Raw genomic sequence first — 16,485 nt, 5'->3', positions numbered from 1 at the left:
TCCAGCACTATTCGATTACATGAGACAAGCTTCTTGATCTGAGCCACCAATTTCCTGAGTGAAGGTCCAGGACCCAAACAGCTGGGAGAGAAGGCCGTTGCCAAATGCCTCCTGTGTGATCAGTTTCAACCCACTGAGCATCGTCTCGCTTGCAGCTGGTCGTCCCATGATTTCGGAAACGTAATGGTAGATCAGCTATCTGGAATCTGCCCAGAGGTAGAAGAGGGTGTTGGAAACCAAGTCTTTTCATTAGCCTAAACCATATCACAAAGAGGCAGTACGGATGCTCCTAGTCGAACGGGTGGGCCATTGAGTGCTTCAGCAATACGCAGCTTAGGCTGAACAATAGCATTCAGGAAGTTCCTTCTATCAAACCACGAAACAGTCCCGAACCTGGGCCCAATCGCATCTACTCTGTACTTGAGAGACGAGACAAGATTGGGATCGTTCACGGTGGTATGACTAGATTGTTCACGACGTTTCCAGTAGCTTCTGCCGTTTTAATGCTTGCTCTCTTTCTGTCCTCTGTCAAATGTCGTAAAAAATAAATAAGGCCAAGTGCAGTACGGAAGACCCTACCAATGGCGCTGAGCAGTCCAAGCTTGCTGTACTTTCTGGAGTCAGTACTCCCGAATAAATAGCGTGAATGTTCCCAGTCCTGCTTGCAAGCGTAAGCTAACAGTGAGCTTGTTTCAGGATGTGAGAATGGATAAGGACAGCTGGAAGCAATGGTGTTCTTCTCAGCGGGAACCCGGTGTGGTCAGTGTGCAGCCTGATACTCGAAACTCATTCATCTTGCTTTCTAAGTCCTTTGACATGGAGTCCAACCCTTGGGCAGAACCCCAGATTTTCTTCAGTACTTCACATGTTCTCTCGTTGGGCTGTTCCAGATCCCTCTTCATGTTGCAGCACACCAAGGCTTTGGATTCCTCCAGCACTATTCGATTACATGAGACAAGCTTCTTGATCTGAGCCACCAATTTCCTGAGTGAAGGTCCAGGACCCAAACAGCTGGGAGAGAAGGCCGTTGCCAAATGCCTCCTGTGTGATCAGTTTCAACCCACTGAGCATCGTCTCGCTTGCAGCTGGTCGTCCCATGATTTCGGAAACGGAATGGTAGATCAGCTATCTGGAATGTGCCCAGAGGTAGAAGAGGGTGTTGGAAACCAAGTCTTTTCATTAGCCTAAACCATATCACAAAGAGGCAGTACGGATGCTCCTAGTTGAACGGCTGGGCCATTGACTGCTTTCAGTAATAGACAGCTTCAGTTAAATGATAGCATTCACGAAGTTCCTTCTATCCAGCTACGAAACAGTACCGAACCTGGGCGCAATCTCGTGTACTCTGTACTTCAGTGACCAGAGGAGATTGGAGCATTCACTGTGCTATGGCCGTAGATTATGTACGACGTTTCTGGTAGCTTCTCTTCTGCCATTTTAATTCTTTCTCTTTTTCTATCATATTGCGGGTCATATGGTCATAGATTATTCACTATGTTTCAGATAACTTCTTTTACTTCAGTAACAGGTTTTTTGAACGGAGTAATAGTATTCACAAAGTTCCTTGTGTCCATGCAGTATACAGGGCAGATACTGCTGAGCTTCTGATATCCGAAGAAATCGTGCGTGTTTCGGGTGGTATGGCCATGGATTATTCACGAAGTTTCTGTTAGCTTCTGCCTATTTAACACTTTCTTTTTTTCCTTCACTTTCAGAGTGATATGGCCATAGATTATTGACGACGTTTCTGATAGGTTCTCCCATTTTAATGGTTTCTCTTTTTCTGTCATCTGTCAAACACTGCATAAAATAAGTAAAGTCAAGTCCACAACAGAAGACACTGTTAAAGGCGCTGAGCAGTACAAGCTTGTTGTAATCAGCAGTGGTTGTCAGAGCTGGTAGACTTTTTTCATTACAGCTGTATTTACTGAGTTATTCCCTGTTGATCTAGTGAATAAGATGTGGGTGAAGCCATCTTTTGTCCCGACCACAATAACTCTGTATCCGTAGGCCCTTTCTGTTTGCCTCACACTGAAATGCAATCGTTTGTTAAAAGGCTGTTCTCTTCTGTTGTCAATAAATTTCCTTTTGCTGACAGTTACTCCTGTAACAGATGTCTGTATGTTGCTTGTCCCACTGGCTGTTAATGCATCTATGAATGTAGATGTAGCTTTCCTGTTAACGAGTAGGCCTGTGGCCATGGCTGCACTTATGGGGCCATGCACCTGAGGCACTAGCAGGTGTATCCAGGCTTGCTCCCCATCCTGGCCTACTCAGCACCATGGCCCAATAAAGCTTTGTCTGGCTTTTCCGCTGCCACTTTGGGTACTACCATTCCTCCTGACCCTGCTCTGTGGGGTCCAGTTTTTTGGGGCTCTCACTCTGAAAGCCATTCACTGCGTCCTGCTTAATGGGGCTCTTAGGCATGAGGATCTTGATACCTGACTTCACTAGGTCCATTTTCATCTGGCTGCAGAGAGACGGAGCTGTGTTCTTCCTGAACTGCTGGCTGGCAGCAAACAGCTGGCTGTTTTTGGATTCGTGATCTCTCCCAATCACTGGTGCCTTAGGAGAGGACTTAGAAAAGCTGCTGTTTGTGGATCTGGAGATTTGTTTCCTAGCATTGTTGGGAGAGGACCTGTTTGTTCTGGTCAATGTGCTCTCTTTCTGCCTTTCCGTGTGGTGTCTGTTGAAGTCGTGGATGTATTCCTGACAGTTCACGAGGTGCTGCTCTGGTTCCCAAGTGTTGTCCTCGCTGTTGTAGCCTTTTCACTGAACCAAATACTCTGTCTTCCCTTTTTAATTTTTCCTTTTGTCAACAATCTTTTCAATCTAACCTGCCTTAGTTGGCATAGACCAATGTAATTCAGTTCGCTCCTCCTCAAATTTAAACAATTCGTCATTGATGGCAAGTAGTACCCAAGATAAGACTCTTCAGATGAAGAATCACAGCCTTTTCCCATCTCAGAAGAACAATGACTAAAATTTTAAGTTTGCAGTCCTACGCTTTTCCGAATTTAAATGATTTTGCTAATAATCATATCACCTCTATCAAAAATCTTTCTGAATTTTATTGTTATGCATAATCCTTTAATTATTATTATTAATTAATATTTTTATAGATCGGGTCTCACTATGTTGCCCAGGCTGGAGTGCAGTGGTTATTCACAGGTGCTCTCTCACTATTGATCAACACAGGAGTTTTGACCTGTTTCATTTCCATCCTGGGACAGTTCACCCCTCCTTAGGCAACCCGGTGGTCCCCTGCTCCTGGCAGGTCACTATCTATCTATCTATCTATCTATCTATCTATCTATCTATATTTTATTTATTTATTTTTTGAGTTGGAGTTTCGCTTTTGTCGCCCAGGCTGGAGTTCAGTGGCACCATCTCAGCTCACTGCAACCTCCACCTCCTGAGTTCAAGCGATTCTCCTGCCTCAGCCTCCCAAGTAGCTGCGATTACAGGCACCCGCCACCACGTCAGGCTAATTTTTCTATTTTTTGTAGAGATGGGGTTTTGCCATGTTGACCTGGCTGGTCACGAACTCCTGACCTCAGGTGATCTACATGCCTTTGCCTCCCAAAGTGCTGGGATTACAAGTGTGAGCCACTGTGTCAGCCCAAAACCACCATGTTGATACCAAACTTAGTGCAGACACTTGATCGGCATAGTATGCTACAGCCCAGAACCCCTGGGCTCAAGTGATTCTCCCACCTCAGCTTCCTGATAGCTGGGACTACACGCGTGCCCCACCCTGCCCTGCAGCACTCTTTTATTTTTATTACATAACTGTTTTCTGCCTATTAGAATAAGTTTGGTGAGGGTTTGGTATCAGTGTTTATAAGGCAGTTTCACTCTGTAGCTGCTGCATTGCCCTGCTCAGCTCACCCAGTCCCTTATTGGTGGACATTTCCTTTATTTCTTGACTTTTGTTACTCAAACAATGGCATAATGAATGTCTCTACATATGTGTTATTTTGCACATAGGTATTACTGTAGGAGGATTCTCAAAGAAGGATAGTTGGATCAGAGGAGTATAAGCTTTAAACTGTTCTCAGATATTGCCAAATACGTTCCCGGGTTTGTATCATTGGCATTTACCTTCCCCTTGGGGATTTTTCACTGGATACTGTTGCCCCATCCACATCGCCTAAGAGACACTCTGGCCAACAATGGAAGCGTGGACCTTTCGCTAATATCCCACAGCACACATAACATGGCTGAGATGGAGTGGCATTTGAAACCACATTTCATTAAAGGGAAACAGAGAAACTGTGTGCAACAAGAACATCTTGATTCTACTCCACGGCTCTCTCCCCATCTGCCCAGTCTTTGGCTTGCCTCCATGTGGTGGGCACTATCTTAATGTCTACCATCTGGGATCTATGCCTGTTATTGTTTTTATTTTATTTTACTTTTTTTAGAGACAGGGTCTCACTCTGTTGCCCAGGCTAGAGTGCAATGGGGTGAACATAGCTCACTGCAGCCTTTACCTGCGAGGCTCAAGCAATCCTCCTGCCTCAGCCTTCCCTGCAGCTGGGACTACAGGTGCACACCACCACACCTGGCTCTTTTTAAATTTTTTCTAGAGACAGGGTCTCACTAGGTTGCCCAGGCTGGTCTGGAACTCTTGGACTCAAGTGATCCTCCCACCTTGGCCTCCCAAAGCTCTGGGATTACAGGTGTGAGCCATCATGACTGGCTTGTTATTATTATTATTATTGAGATAGAGTTTTGCTCTTGTCGTCCAGGCTGGAGTGCAATGGCTCGATCTCTGCTTACTGCAACCTCTGCCTCCTGGGTTCAAGTGATTCTCCTGCCTCAGCTTCCCGAGTAGCTGGGATTACAGGTGTGCACCCCCATTCCCAGCTAATTTTTGTATTTTTAGTAGAGACAGGGTTTCGCCATGTTGGCCAGGCTGGTCTTGAACTCCTGAACTCTGGTGATCCTCCCACCTCGGCCCCCCAAAGTGCTGGGATTACAGGCATGAGCCATTGTGCACTGCTTGGCTTGTTATTTTTTTTAAAGCACTGACTGACATTTACTCTGGGCCACGTACTGTGTCATTTTGTATCATTGCTCCGTTTTTGTGAATGATTTTTGTATCACTTAGAATGCTTTTGAGTGTTAGTGACAGGACCTCAATCCATACTGGCTTAAACAATGACACTTTTCTATAACTAGAGCACTGTGCTGTGGTTTAGATACACATGGCAGCTCTACTCTTGGAAGCCTAGAGGAAGGTGGGTGTAGGCACCACCAATGGTGCCAATCAAGGGTCCAGACCCTTTCCATCTCTCCTATCTGCCCTTCTCTGTGGCTTGGCTCTGCTTTCTGGGTGGGCTCCCCGCATGGTGCCAGATTCCCAAAGCTGTTCTGGGTATTGCATCCAGACATTGTTAAATCCTGAGACAGAAGAGGGACTATATTTTTTTCCTGTTTTCTTCTTAATAGACAGGAGGCTTTTTTCAGAAGCCCCCCGCCCAGCGAACATCCCTTCCCAGCTTCAAGGTCAGAACTGTGTCATGGGCTCACGTTTAAGTCAATCATAGGCAAAGGAAATGGGACTGTTATGAGAGACTGGGACCACTCAAGGTTCACCTTTGAACTGGGGGTTGGCTTGGCATCCTTTGACCCATGATGAGACGGAGTGGGCCCCTGAGTACAGTCAGGGTCCTGCTGGCCTGGGGGGCAGTGTTGAGGGGGGAGATGGGAGTTGGGGGCAGCAACAGGGTCTGCTCAGCTAGACATAATAGCAGCGAATTCCATCCTTGCAATAATCCCACAAGGACGGCGTGTTCATTTCCTGTGACTGCTGTAACAGCCACAAACCAAAAACTTATTTTCTCACAATTCTGGAGGATAGAAGTCCAAAATCAAGGGCCACGCTCTGTGCGGAACGCTTCCTTGCCTCTTCCTATCTTCTGACGCTTCTGGGCATTCCTCGGCCTGTGACAGCATAGCTCAAATCTCTGTCTCCGTCTTCACTCCCTGTGTGTATGTCTGGCTCCTCTGTTTCTGTGTCCACATTTCCTTCTTATAAGGATACCAGCCATAGGATGAGGGCCCACTCTAATCCAGTACATCACCTGCATTTCATTCCATTGGCAAAGACCTTTGTTGGCAAATAAAGGTACATTCACAGGTACTGGGGTTTGGGACTTGGACATAACATATTTTTGGAAGCGATCCAATTTAACCCAGTACAGAAGGTCCTATTTATATCCCTGATTTGCTGTTAGGAAGTTATAGTGCAAGAGCCTAAGTAGCTAGTATGTGGTAGAGATGTCTTTGGACCCAGCTAGTTTTATCCCTCCGTTCTGTGCTCATAGCCATTTCACCACACTTATAAGGCGAATGGCAGAGTAACAAAGATCTGTGAGATCATTATATTTTTTGTTGTTGTCAAATGACTGCAGAATGCATGTCACAAATATTTATTGAACACCTACTATGTAACAGTGACTTTCTTTCTTTTTTTTTTTTTTGAGGCGGAGTCTTACTCTGTCGCCCAGGCTGGAGTGCAGTGGTGTGATCTCGGCTCACTGGAAGCTTCATCTCCTGGGTTCATGCCATTCTCCTGCCTCAGCCTCCCGAGTAGCTGGGACTACAGGCACCCGCCACCACACCCAGCTAATTTTTTTGTATTTTTAGTAGAGACAGGGTTTCACCATGTTAACCAGGATGGTCTCGATCTCCTGACCTCGTGATCTGCCCGCCTCGGACTCCCGAAGACTAGGATTACAGGCGTGAACCACTGCACCCGGACCTACCTACCTACCTTCCTTCTTTCCATCCTTCCTTCCTTCCTTCCTTTATTTTTTAGACAGAGTCTCGCTCTGTCACCCAGGCTGGAATGCAGTGGCGTGATCTCGGCTCACTGCAACCTTTGCCACCTGGGTTCAAGCAATTCTCTGCCTCAGCCTCCTGAGTAGCTGGGATTACAGGCGCCCGCCACCATGCCCGGCTAACTTTTGTATTTTTAGTAGAGACGGGGTTTCACCATCTTGGCCAGGCCGGTCTTGAACTCCTGACCTCGTGATCCACCTGCTTCGGCCTCCCAAAGTGCTGGGATTGCAGGTGTGAACCACCGTGCCCGGCCTTAACAGTGACTTTCTTGTACATGGGGCTACAGCATAATCAAAACAGAGTTCTTGTTATCTGCATTTGAGAGAAAAAATGAAATTGTGCCTGTTGAGCACTGAAAACAGGGCCCTCGATATGTTTCTGCCCATTCGGGTGGCGAAATGGAGAATGTGGTGAGTGTTGTTTCTGCCGTGCCCTGTCCTGCTCCTCGCCAGACTTCCTGCTGGGGAGATGCACACAGCAATTACATAGACCAGGTTAATCTCCCTCCTGCCTCCAGGAGCATGGGACACAATATTTCTTGCTAGCAAGAAGCAAGTCATTAAAAGCACACTTTCGGCGGGGCACAGTGGCTCACGCCTGTAATCCCAGCACTTTGGGGGGCCGAGGAGGGCGGATCATGAGGTCAGGATATCGAGAGCATCCTGGCTAACACGGTGAAACCCCGTCTCTACTAAAAATACAAAAATTATCCGGGCGTGGTGGCAGGCGCATGTAGTCCCAGCTACTCGGGAGGCTGGGGCAGGAGAATGGCATGAACCCGGGAGGCGGAGCTTGCAGTGAGCCGAGATTGCGCCACTGCACTCCAGCCTGGGCGACAGAGCGAGACTCCGTCTCAAAAAAATAAAATAAATAAAATAAAATAAAAGCAAACTTTCTTACTCAGCATTGTTTTCCCCCTGGAGTGTAAAAATCGTTGCTAAATTTCTACTGCAGGCAATGAAAACCAGCAATGAATGAAAACGTAGTGCAAAATTAACCTTGAGGGCATACCTGCGTTTTTTCCCCCTACTCATCATGAAGGAAGAGTTGATGTCAAAAGAACCCAAGCAAGGCTGGGTGCAGTGGCTCATGCCTGTCATCCCAGCACTTTGGGAGGCCAAGGTGGGAGGATCACTTGAGCCCAGGAGTTTGAGACCAGCCTGGGCAACACAGTGAGATCCCGTCTCTGCAAAAAATACATATAAAAATTATGTGTGTGGCGTGCATTATCGGTGTGATGGTGCATACCTGTAGTCCCAGCTACTCGGAAGTCTGAGGCAGGAAGGATCCCTTGAGCCCAGGAGTTTGGAGGCTACAGCGAGCTATGATCACACCACTGCACTCCAGCCTGGGCAGCAGAAGGAGGGACCCTGTCTCTTAGAAAAACAGAAAGAAAAACAACCCAAACAAATGTGACTAAGGGTCATGAGAGAGAGGAGCTGGGAGGGAGGGAGCCACGCTCTTTGGCCAGTCTTAACAGATGCCGCAGCCCAAGCCACAAGTCTCAGATCTGAGGCCAACATAAAGAGATTGGACAGGAAACACTGCTGTCTATACAAATGTTGATTCTCATTAGTGATTCTGAGTTCAAGCAGGCTCTGCAAAGAAATCCCATAAATAAAGGCATCCAGTCCCACCTTATCCACGCCTGCTTGGGAAATTCTTGCTCACCAGAGCTCTGCCAAATGAAAGCTCACATTGTTTTCTGGACTTTGACTCTTGACAAATACCTCTTAGAAGTTCTCTCTCTCTCTCGCTCTTTCTCTCTCTTTTTCTTCCACCAGTCACCTATTATTTCTAATTCAGGATTTCTGTGTAGAATAAGTGAATTGTTTAATGTTCAATCACTTAAGCCAAGGTGTTCCAAGATTTTTGAGGCTACTGATAGATCTCATCAGAATCCCAAATAGTAGGTATGCAAATATAGTTTTCTTTGGAACTCAAATAGGGGGATAAAAATAAAACTGTTAAAAGTTAGTTGCATCTTCTCTGGAAACCTGGAAAACAGCACTGTGACCCAGAAGTCACAGTTGGGCATTTATAGTAGAGAAATGAACACTTAGGTTAACATGAACTCCTGCCCATGAATGTCCATAGCAGCCGAAGTTTTAATAGCCAAAAAAATGCCACCAGCCCTGATGTCCTTCCATGGGCAAATGGTGGTACATTTGCAGCATGAAAAAGAAACATACTATTTATTTTTACACACAACTTGGATGAATCTCCAGGGAATTACACTGAGTATAAAAAGCCAGTCTCCTCAAAGGTCATATATTGTATGATTCCATTTATATAACATCCTTGAAATAACAGAATTATAGAGATGGAGAACAGATAGTTGATTGCCTGGGGTTGGGAAAAGACAAGGAGGATGCGGCCATAAGGGGTGACATGGGAGGCTTCCCTTGTGGTTAGAAAATGGTTCTGTGTCTTTTTTTTTTTTTTTTTTTTTGAGACGGAGTCTTGCTCTGTTGCCCAGGCTGGAGTGCAGTGGTGCAATCTTGGGTCACTGCAACCTCCGCCTCCTGGGTTCAAGTGATTCTCCTGCCTCAGTCTCCTCAGTAGCTGGGACTACAGGCACGCGCCACCACGCCCAGCTAATTTTTGTATTTTTAGTAGAGACGGGGTTTCACCATGTTGGCCAGGCTGGTCTCAAACTCCTGACCTCAAGTGATCCACTCGCTTCAGCCTCCCAAAGTGCTGGGATTGGTTCTGTGTCTTGATAGTGGTGGGGGATTATTTGAATCTATATCTGCAGTGTCATTTCATAAAATTGTACACAAAGACATACGCATATCATGAGTGTATGAAAAGATGTGAAATCTATATGATGTCTGTAGACTAATTGTATTAAGCCTTTGTTGATTTCCTGGGTTTGAAATGCCCTATAGTTATGAGATACCACCATTGCAGGAAGTTGGGTGATGGGCACAAGAGGCTTCTCTGTATCATTTTTTGCAACTTCCTATGAGTCTATAATTATTTCAAAATGAAAAGTTTTTAAAAATTTGGTAGAAAAACATTGATGCCGAAGGAAATCATCAAAGACATTCATTGAATAAGTTCATAGATGCACTCTGCAAAAACTTTACCAGGGGCCGGGCGTAGTGGCTCAGGCCTGTAATCCCAGCACTTCTGGAGGCTGAGGCAGGTGGATCACCTGAGATTAGGAGTTCGAGACCAGCCTGGTCAACATAGTGAAACCCTGTCTCTACTAAAAAATACAAAAAAATTAGCCACACGTGGTGGCGGGCACCTGTAATCCCAGCTACTTGGGGGTTGAGGCAGGAGAATAGCTTGAACCTGGGAGGCGGAGGCTGCAGTGAGCTGAGGCCATGCCATGGCACTCCAGCCTGAGCGACAAGAGCAAGTCTCTGTCTAAAAAAAAAAAAAAAGTTTACCGGGCAGTGGGTATCATTTTCTGCTCCTTCCAGCTTCTCAGAAAAAGGTTCAGCGGGCCATATTACTATAAGCTAGTGCCTAATGTAGCTTTGTCTAAAAATTACATTTTCTGGCTGGGCATGGTGGCTAATGCCTGTAATCCCAGCACTCTGGGAGGCTGAGGTGGGAGGATTGGTTGAAGCCAGGAGCTGAAGACCAGCCTGGGCAACAAAGTAAGACACCTGTCTCTACGAAAAAGGAAAAAATTAGCCAGGCATGGTGGTCCCAACTACTCCGGAGGCTGAGGCAGGAAGATTGCTTGAGCCCAGAGGTTGAGGCTGCAGTGAGCCGTGTTCAAACCACTGCATTCCAGTCTGGGTGACAGGATGAGACCCTGTCCCAAAAAATAAGCAAATAAAATAAAAATCGCATTTTCTCAAAGCCTCCATTATTACAGAGGAAAACCAAAAGCCAAACGTACAATGAAGACTTGATCACTCAGAGTCTTGGTCTGCAAACAGCAAGGGGCATTTACATTCACATAGTTGATGAATTTTCTATCTTTTCTATTCACCCCCCTTCTCTCTGGAAACACACAGTGGTTGAGTGTGCCCCACTCTCCAGGCTCATTCCCAGGCCTGACCAGCATTAGGAAGCTCAGATACTTGCTTTATTGCATCTGAATTCCACGGCAATAGCTTGGCCTGCTTTCCTCTGTATGGCCAGAAATGCTTCTGGTGAACTCTCATTGAATAATTAATTTCTAGTTTTAAATAATTCACGAGTCCTGGCTGGTATAATTGCTGAGGACCAAAGAATTAATTTGTTGGATGGTTTTCCTTTCTTCTCCTTTGCCTGGAGGCAGGGCTGCACACTGTTGTCTGGAACGTAAGTGAGCAGCCTCTAACCAGGCTGGTTCCTCAGTGATATCTGATCACTCAATGGCAGGACAGTCGTGATCATAACGCTGCCGTGGAGCAAAGCAGGGATTGCGATCTTGGCCCCGACCCACAGCTATTTCCTCAGCAACCACTCAGTGCTCCGGGATAATGTTGGTAGTGAGGACCAGGCAGACCGTTGATGAATAAAATCCATCCATGCACGGTGGCTCACGCCTGTAATCCCAACATTTTGGAAGGCCGAGGCGAGTGGATCACTTGAGCCCGGGAATTCAAGACCAGCCTGGGCAACATAGTGAGACCTCAGCTCTACAAAAGTTTTAAAATTAGCTGGGCGTGGTGGCGCGTGTCTGTAGTCCCAGCTACTCAGGAGGCTGAGGTGGAAAAATCTCTTGAGCCCAGGAGCTGAAGGCAGCAGTGAGCTATGATCATGCCACTGCACTCTAGCCTGGGTGACAGAGTGAGAACTTGTCTCTAAGAAAATAAAATAAAATTTTAAAAAATCAAAACACGATCCCAAACCCTTGGTTTAGAAGAGGTTGGCCAGCTACTGCCCATGGGTCAAATCCAGCTCGCTGTCTATTTTTGTAAATAAAATGTTATTGGCACATACCCACATCCATTCTTGTAACAGATTGTCTGTGGTTGCTTTCGGCTACAATGACAAAATTGGGTAGTTGCAACAGAGACTGCATGGACAGCAAAGCCTAAAATGTTTATTCTCTGGTCCTTTACAGAACAGGTTTGCAGCTCCCTGTCTTGGGACGTTATGAAGCTCTAGGGAGCCTCCAGGTTGAATGGGGCTTTTCTCTCAGCTCTTGTTTACCTTAAGGAGAGGAGTGAGGGAAGAGAAATAAATAAGCAAAAGATGATAATTCCTTACAGGGTTCTGGCCCTTTTTAAAAATTTTTATTAATTTTTTAAGAGACAGGGCCTCGCTATGTTGCCCAGTCTGGAGTGCACTGGTGTGATCGTGGCTCACTGCAGCTTTGAACTCCTGGGCTCAGCGATCCTCCCACCTCAGCCTCCTGAGTAGCCTCCTGAGACTACAGGCACACCACCACTCCTGGCTTATTTATTGATTTATTTTGAGATGGAGTCTTGTTCTGTCGCCCAGGCTGGAGTGCAGTGGCACAATCTTGGCTCACTGCAACCTCTGCCTCCTGGGTTCAAGTGATTCTCCTGCCTCAGCCTCCCGAGTAGCTGGGACTACAGGCACGTGCCACCACGCCCAGCTAATTTTTGTATTTTTAGTAGAGACGAGGTTTCACCATGTTGGCCAGGCTGGTCTGGAACTCCTGACCTCAGGTGATCAGCCTGCCTCGGCCTCCCAAAGTGTTGGGATTATAGGCATCAGCCACTGCACCCAGCCACATTTTTAAATTTTTATTATTTGTAGAGACAAGGTCTCACTATGTTGTTCAGGTTGGTCTCCAACTCCTGGGCTCAAGTGATCTTTCCACCTCAGCCTCCCAAAGGGTTGGAATTACAGGCATGAGCCACCGCACCTGGTCAGCTCTGGGCCTCTGAAAATCTGAGATTAGGATCTGATCAAACAGAAATCAGCTCCTGCAATTCAGGTGGGTCTAACCTGTCTTCTACCCAGCAGAACAAGGAGGTGATGAATACGAGCTTTGGAGTCAGAAGTACGCTCAAACTCCCACCCTGGCTCTTATTCGCTGTGGGTGTATCTGAACCCCTTGGTTTCCTCAGCTTATCAAACATAAGAATTCTCCCTTCTCCACTGGCTTATTAGCGTGTCCTGTGGGCTAACTGCTGTAAAGTGCTTACCGTGGGATCTGACACAGAGTGAATCATGGGGCACTTTGGTTGATTTTATATGACTGTTTCCCACAAGATAAATTTTAAAGGTATGGAAAAATTGTAACTTTCACTGGAAATTACAATCCTAAACATGTGTAGACCTGGAAAAGTTCAGTGTGTGTCAGCATGGGGTGAGGGTTGCCCAAAGGGTAGCCCAGCTTTTTGGACTGGTTGATACAAGTTTTTCCATATGGACTCAACCCCTGTCTCCATCAGCAGAAAGCCAGAGCGCTTGGGATACACAGTTAAGTACAAAGTGGAATCTATTCTGCCCAAGAGTAAGATGCACACTTGCTGGTTTAAAGAGGGAAAAGAGATGTGAAAAAAGCAAAGTCATTTCTTTTTCTTTATCTAGAGACAGGATCTCGCTCTGTTGCCTAGGCTGGAGTTCAGTGGCGTTATCACGGCTCACTGCAGCCTCGATTTCCTGGGCTCAAGTGATCCTCCCACTTCAGCCTCCCAAGTAGCTGGGACTGCAGGGACGCACCACCATACCCAGTAACTAAGCCCTGTCATAGCTTCTAGATGTTACTTCCAACTGTGAACTTCCTCCCACCACTAACTACTATTCTGCTATTGTTTTCCCCAGAATTAAATGGTCTTAACTGTGCTTTCTGACTCTAGTCTTATAGCCCCTAATTCCCTGTGATGTAAAAACACAAATCTCATTTAAAAATTATGGTACAACATACACAACAGAAAACTAATTGTCAGTGACGTTTAGTACATTCCCAATGTTGTGCTAGTATCAATTGTCTATTTACAGAATATTTTCATCACCTCCAAAGGGAACGCCATCCCCATTAAGCAGTCACTCCCCGTTGCCCTCCACCCACAGCCCCTGGCAACCACGAATCCACTTTTCTGTCTCCATGGATTTGCTGACTCTGAATAGTTCACATAAATGGAGTTTTGCAATGTGTTTTCCAGTGTGGCTTCTTTTACTTAGCGTAATATTTTTGAGGTTTATCCACATTGTAGCATATATCAGTACTTTATTCCTTTTATACCAGGATAATATTCCATTGTAATACCACATTGTGTTTATCTGTTCACCTACTGATGGACATTTGGGTTGTTTCCCGTTTGGGGCTATTGTAGATAGTGCTGCTACAAACATTTGTGTATCCATATTTGTTTGAGTACTGGTGCTCAGTTCTTTTGGGTACATACCCAGGAGTGGAATTGCTGGGTCGTATGGTAGTTCTATGTTTAACAAATCAAGGAACTGCCAAACTGTTTTCCAGAGCAGCTGCACCATTTTATGATGCCACTCACATTCTTTCGTAAATCCAAACAGTGGCTTCCCATTGTCCTCTGGGTAATGTCCGGGTTTTTAACACGTCTGACAAGATCTTCAAGATCAGCCCTGCCCACCACAGATATGGTACTCCTTGCTCCTGATATAATACAGCCATGCGTCACTTAATGATGAGGATATGTTCTGAGAAATGAGTCACTGGGCGATCTTGTCATTGTGTGAACATCACAGAGTGGACTTAGACAAACCTAGTTGGTAGGGCCTACTGCACACCTAGGCTCTCTGGTCTAGCCTGTTGCTCCTAGACTAGTAACCTGGACAGCCTGTGACTGTACTGAACACTGTAGGCAACTGCAACACAACGGCAAGTATTTGTGAATCTAAGTGTAGCTAAATATAGTAAAATATGCTGTTATAGTCTTATGGGAACACTGGCCTATGTGACGGAAATGTTGTTATGCATTGTTACACCACACCCTCTCACTTGGCTTATATGCTGTGTTCTCCCTACGGAACACTATATTTTTTCATGTAAGCCACTCGCCCTCTTGGATTTTCTCTAGGAAGCCTCTTCTGACCCCTAATGTCCCACATAGGTCCCTCTTTGCACTGCCCTGATCACAGCCTCCACTGCACTGTCCTGGAATTCCTTATTATTTGTCCTGTTTCTCCCACTAAACTGTAATCTCTATGAAGGCAGGAACAGTATCTGTCTTGTTGGTCAGCATATTCCCAATTGACAGCACAAGGTAAGGGCTTAATAAGTATTTGAATGAACTAAATTACCAGGTGCAACCATCACGCCATGACTAAAGCAAGACAGTAGAAGATGAAGAGGCTTAACACACATTTAATCCTGGATTAATGTACACTGACTAATCAGTGATCTATTTTCTGGTCTTTACTCCTCCTCCCTCTCCCCAACATCCCCATTTCTGTCTATTTTTTATTTATACATGTCCCAGTGGTGCTTAGTCTTGTGCTGGAATACTTAGAAGCCATGTTGCACTGAGATAAGATGCACAGGTTTGCCACATAACTATTTAAAAATGTGATGTGGTTAGATGCATACTTGTGTTAAGAACTAGATTCTCAGCTGGATGCAGTGGTTCATGCCTGTAATCCCAGCACTTTGGGAGGCTGAGGTGGGAGGATAGCTTGAGGCCAGGAGTTCAAGACAAGCCTGACAATTATGATCCAAACAATTATTTATCCTGACAGTTATTTATCCAGAATCATTATTGTTTGGTGAAATGAGTGTTACTTAACCCTTATGCAAAAGAAACACCTTTAAAAGGACTTTTTCAGACCATAGTGAAATACCGCTACACATGCATGGCCTGGCTGATGTTATTGACCATGCCCAAGGAAGGCCAAGGGGTAGAACAACCAGAATTCACATACACTGCAGAAGGAATTTATAGAGGGCAACCACATTGGAAAACTGGAAGTATGTTGAAAAGTTTGACCTACATCAATCCTATGCCCCAAAATTTTACCCCTGGGTAATTACCTAAGAGAAATTAAAGTATATGGCTAGAACAGCCTGAGGAAAGCATGTTAATAGCAGTTTTATTCATAGTCACCAAAAGCTGGAAGCAGTCCAGGTAGTCTACCAATAGGAGAATGGTGACATCAGCCATAGAGTGGAATATCACTCAGCAATAAAAAGGAATAAGCTATCTACACATGCAATGACACACAAGGATAGATTTCCAAAGCTTCTGGCTGAGTGAAAGAAGCCAATCACAAAATAGTACGCACAATTTGATTATATGAAATTCTGGGAAAAAAATGTTTAGTGACAGAAGGCAGATCAGTGGTTGCTTCTGGATAGAGAGAGGATTGACTAAAAAAGGGTACAGGAGAACTGTGTGGGTGATGGAAATGTTCTGTTTTGGTGGAAGTGTGGGTTACGTGGGTGTACACATTGTCAAAACTGATCCAAGTGTCCATTTATTTATTTATTGTAGAGACAACATTTTACCATATTGCCCAGGCTGGTCTTGAACTCTCAGGTTCAAGCAATTCTCCTGCCTTTGCCTCCCAAAGTGCTAAGATTACAGGCATGAGCCACTGTGCCCAGCCTAAATGTCCATTTACACATATGCATTTTACCATAGGTAAACTAAACATCAATTTTTTAATTTTATTTTTTATTTTTTTATGTTTATTTTTTGAGACAGAGTCTCACTCTGTCACCCAGGCTGGAGTGCAGTGGCACGATCTCAGCTCACTGCAACCTCTGCCTCCCGGGTTCAAGTGATT

The 16,485-nt window shown here is 45.4% G+C and overlaps 1 pseudogene; it reads right to left on the bottom strand.

Annotated features, from left to right (window-relative positions):
• Positions 1–709: 709 nt before the first annotated feature.
• Positions 710–2,460, bottom strand: LOC100612679 (chromodomain Y-like protein; annotated as a pseudogene).
• Positions 2,461–16,485: the final 14,025 nt, after the last annotated feature.

This window comes from Pan troglodytes, chromosome X, assembly GCF_028858775.2.
Source record: "Pan troglodytes isolate AG18354 chromosome X, NHGRI_mPanTro3-v2.0_pri, whole genome shotgun sequence".
In the NCBI taxonomy this organism is placed as follows: domain Eukaryota; kingdom Metazoa; phylum Chordata; class Mammalia; order Primates; family Hominidae; genus Pan; species Pan troglodytes.
The sequence above is the reverse complement of the archived record's forward strand: the minus strand, read 5'-3'. Positions and strand labels throughout refer to the sequence as shown.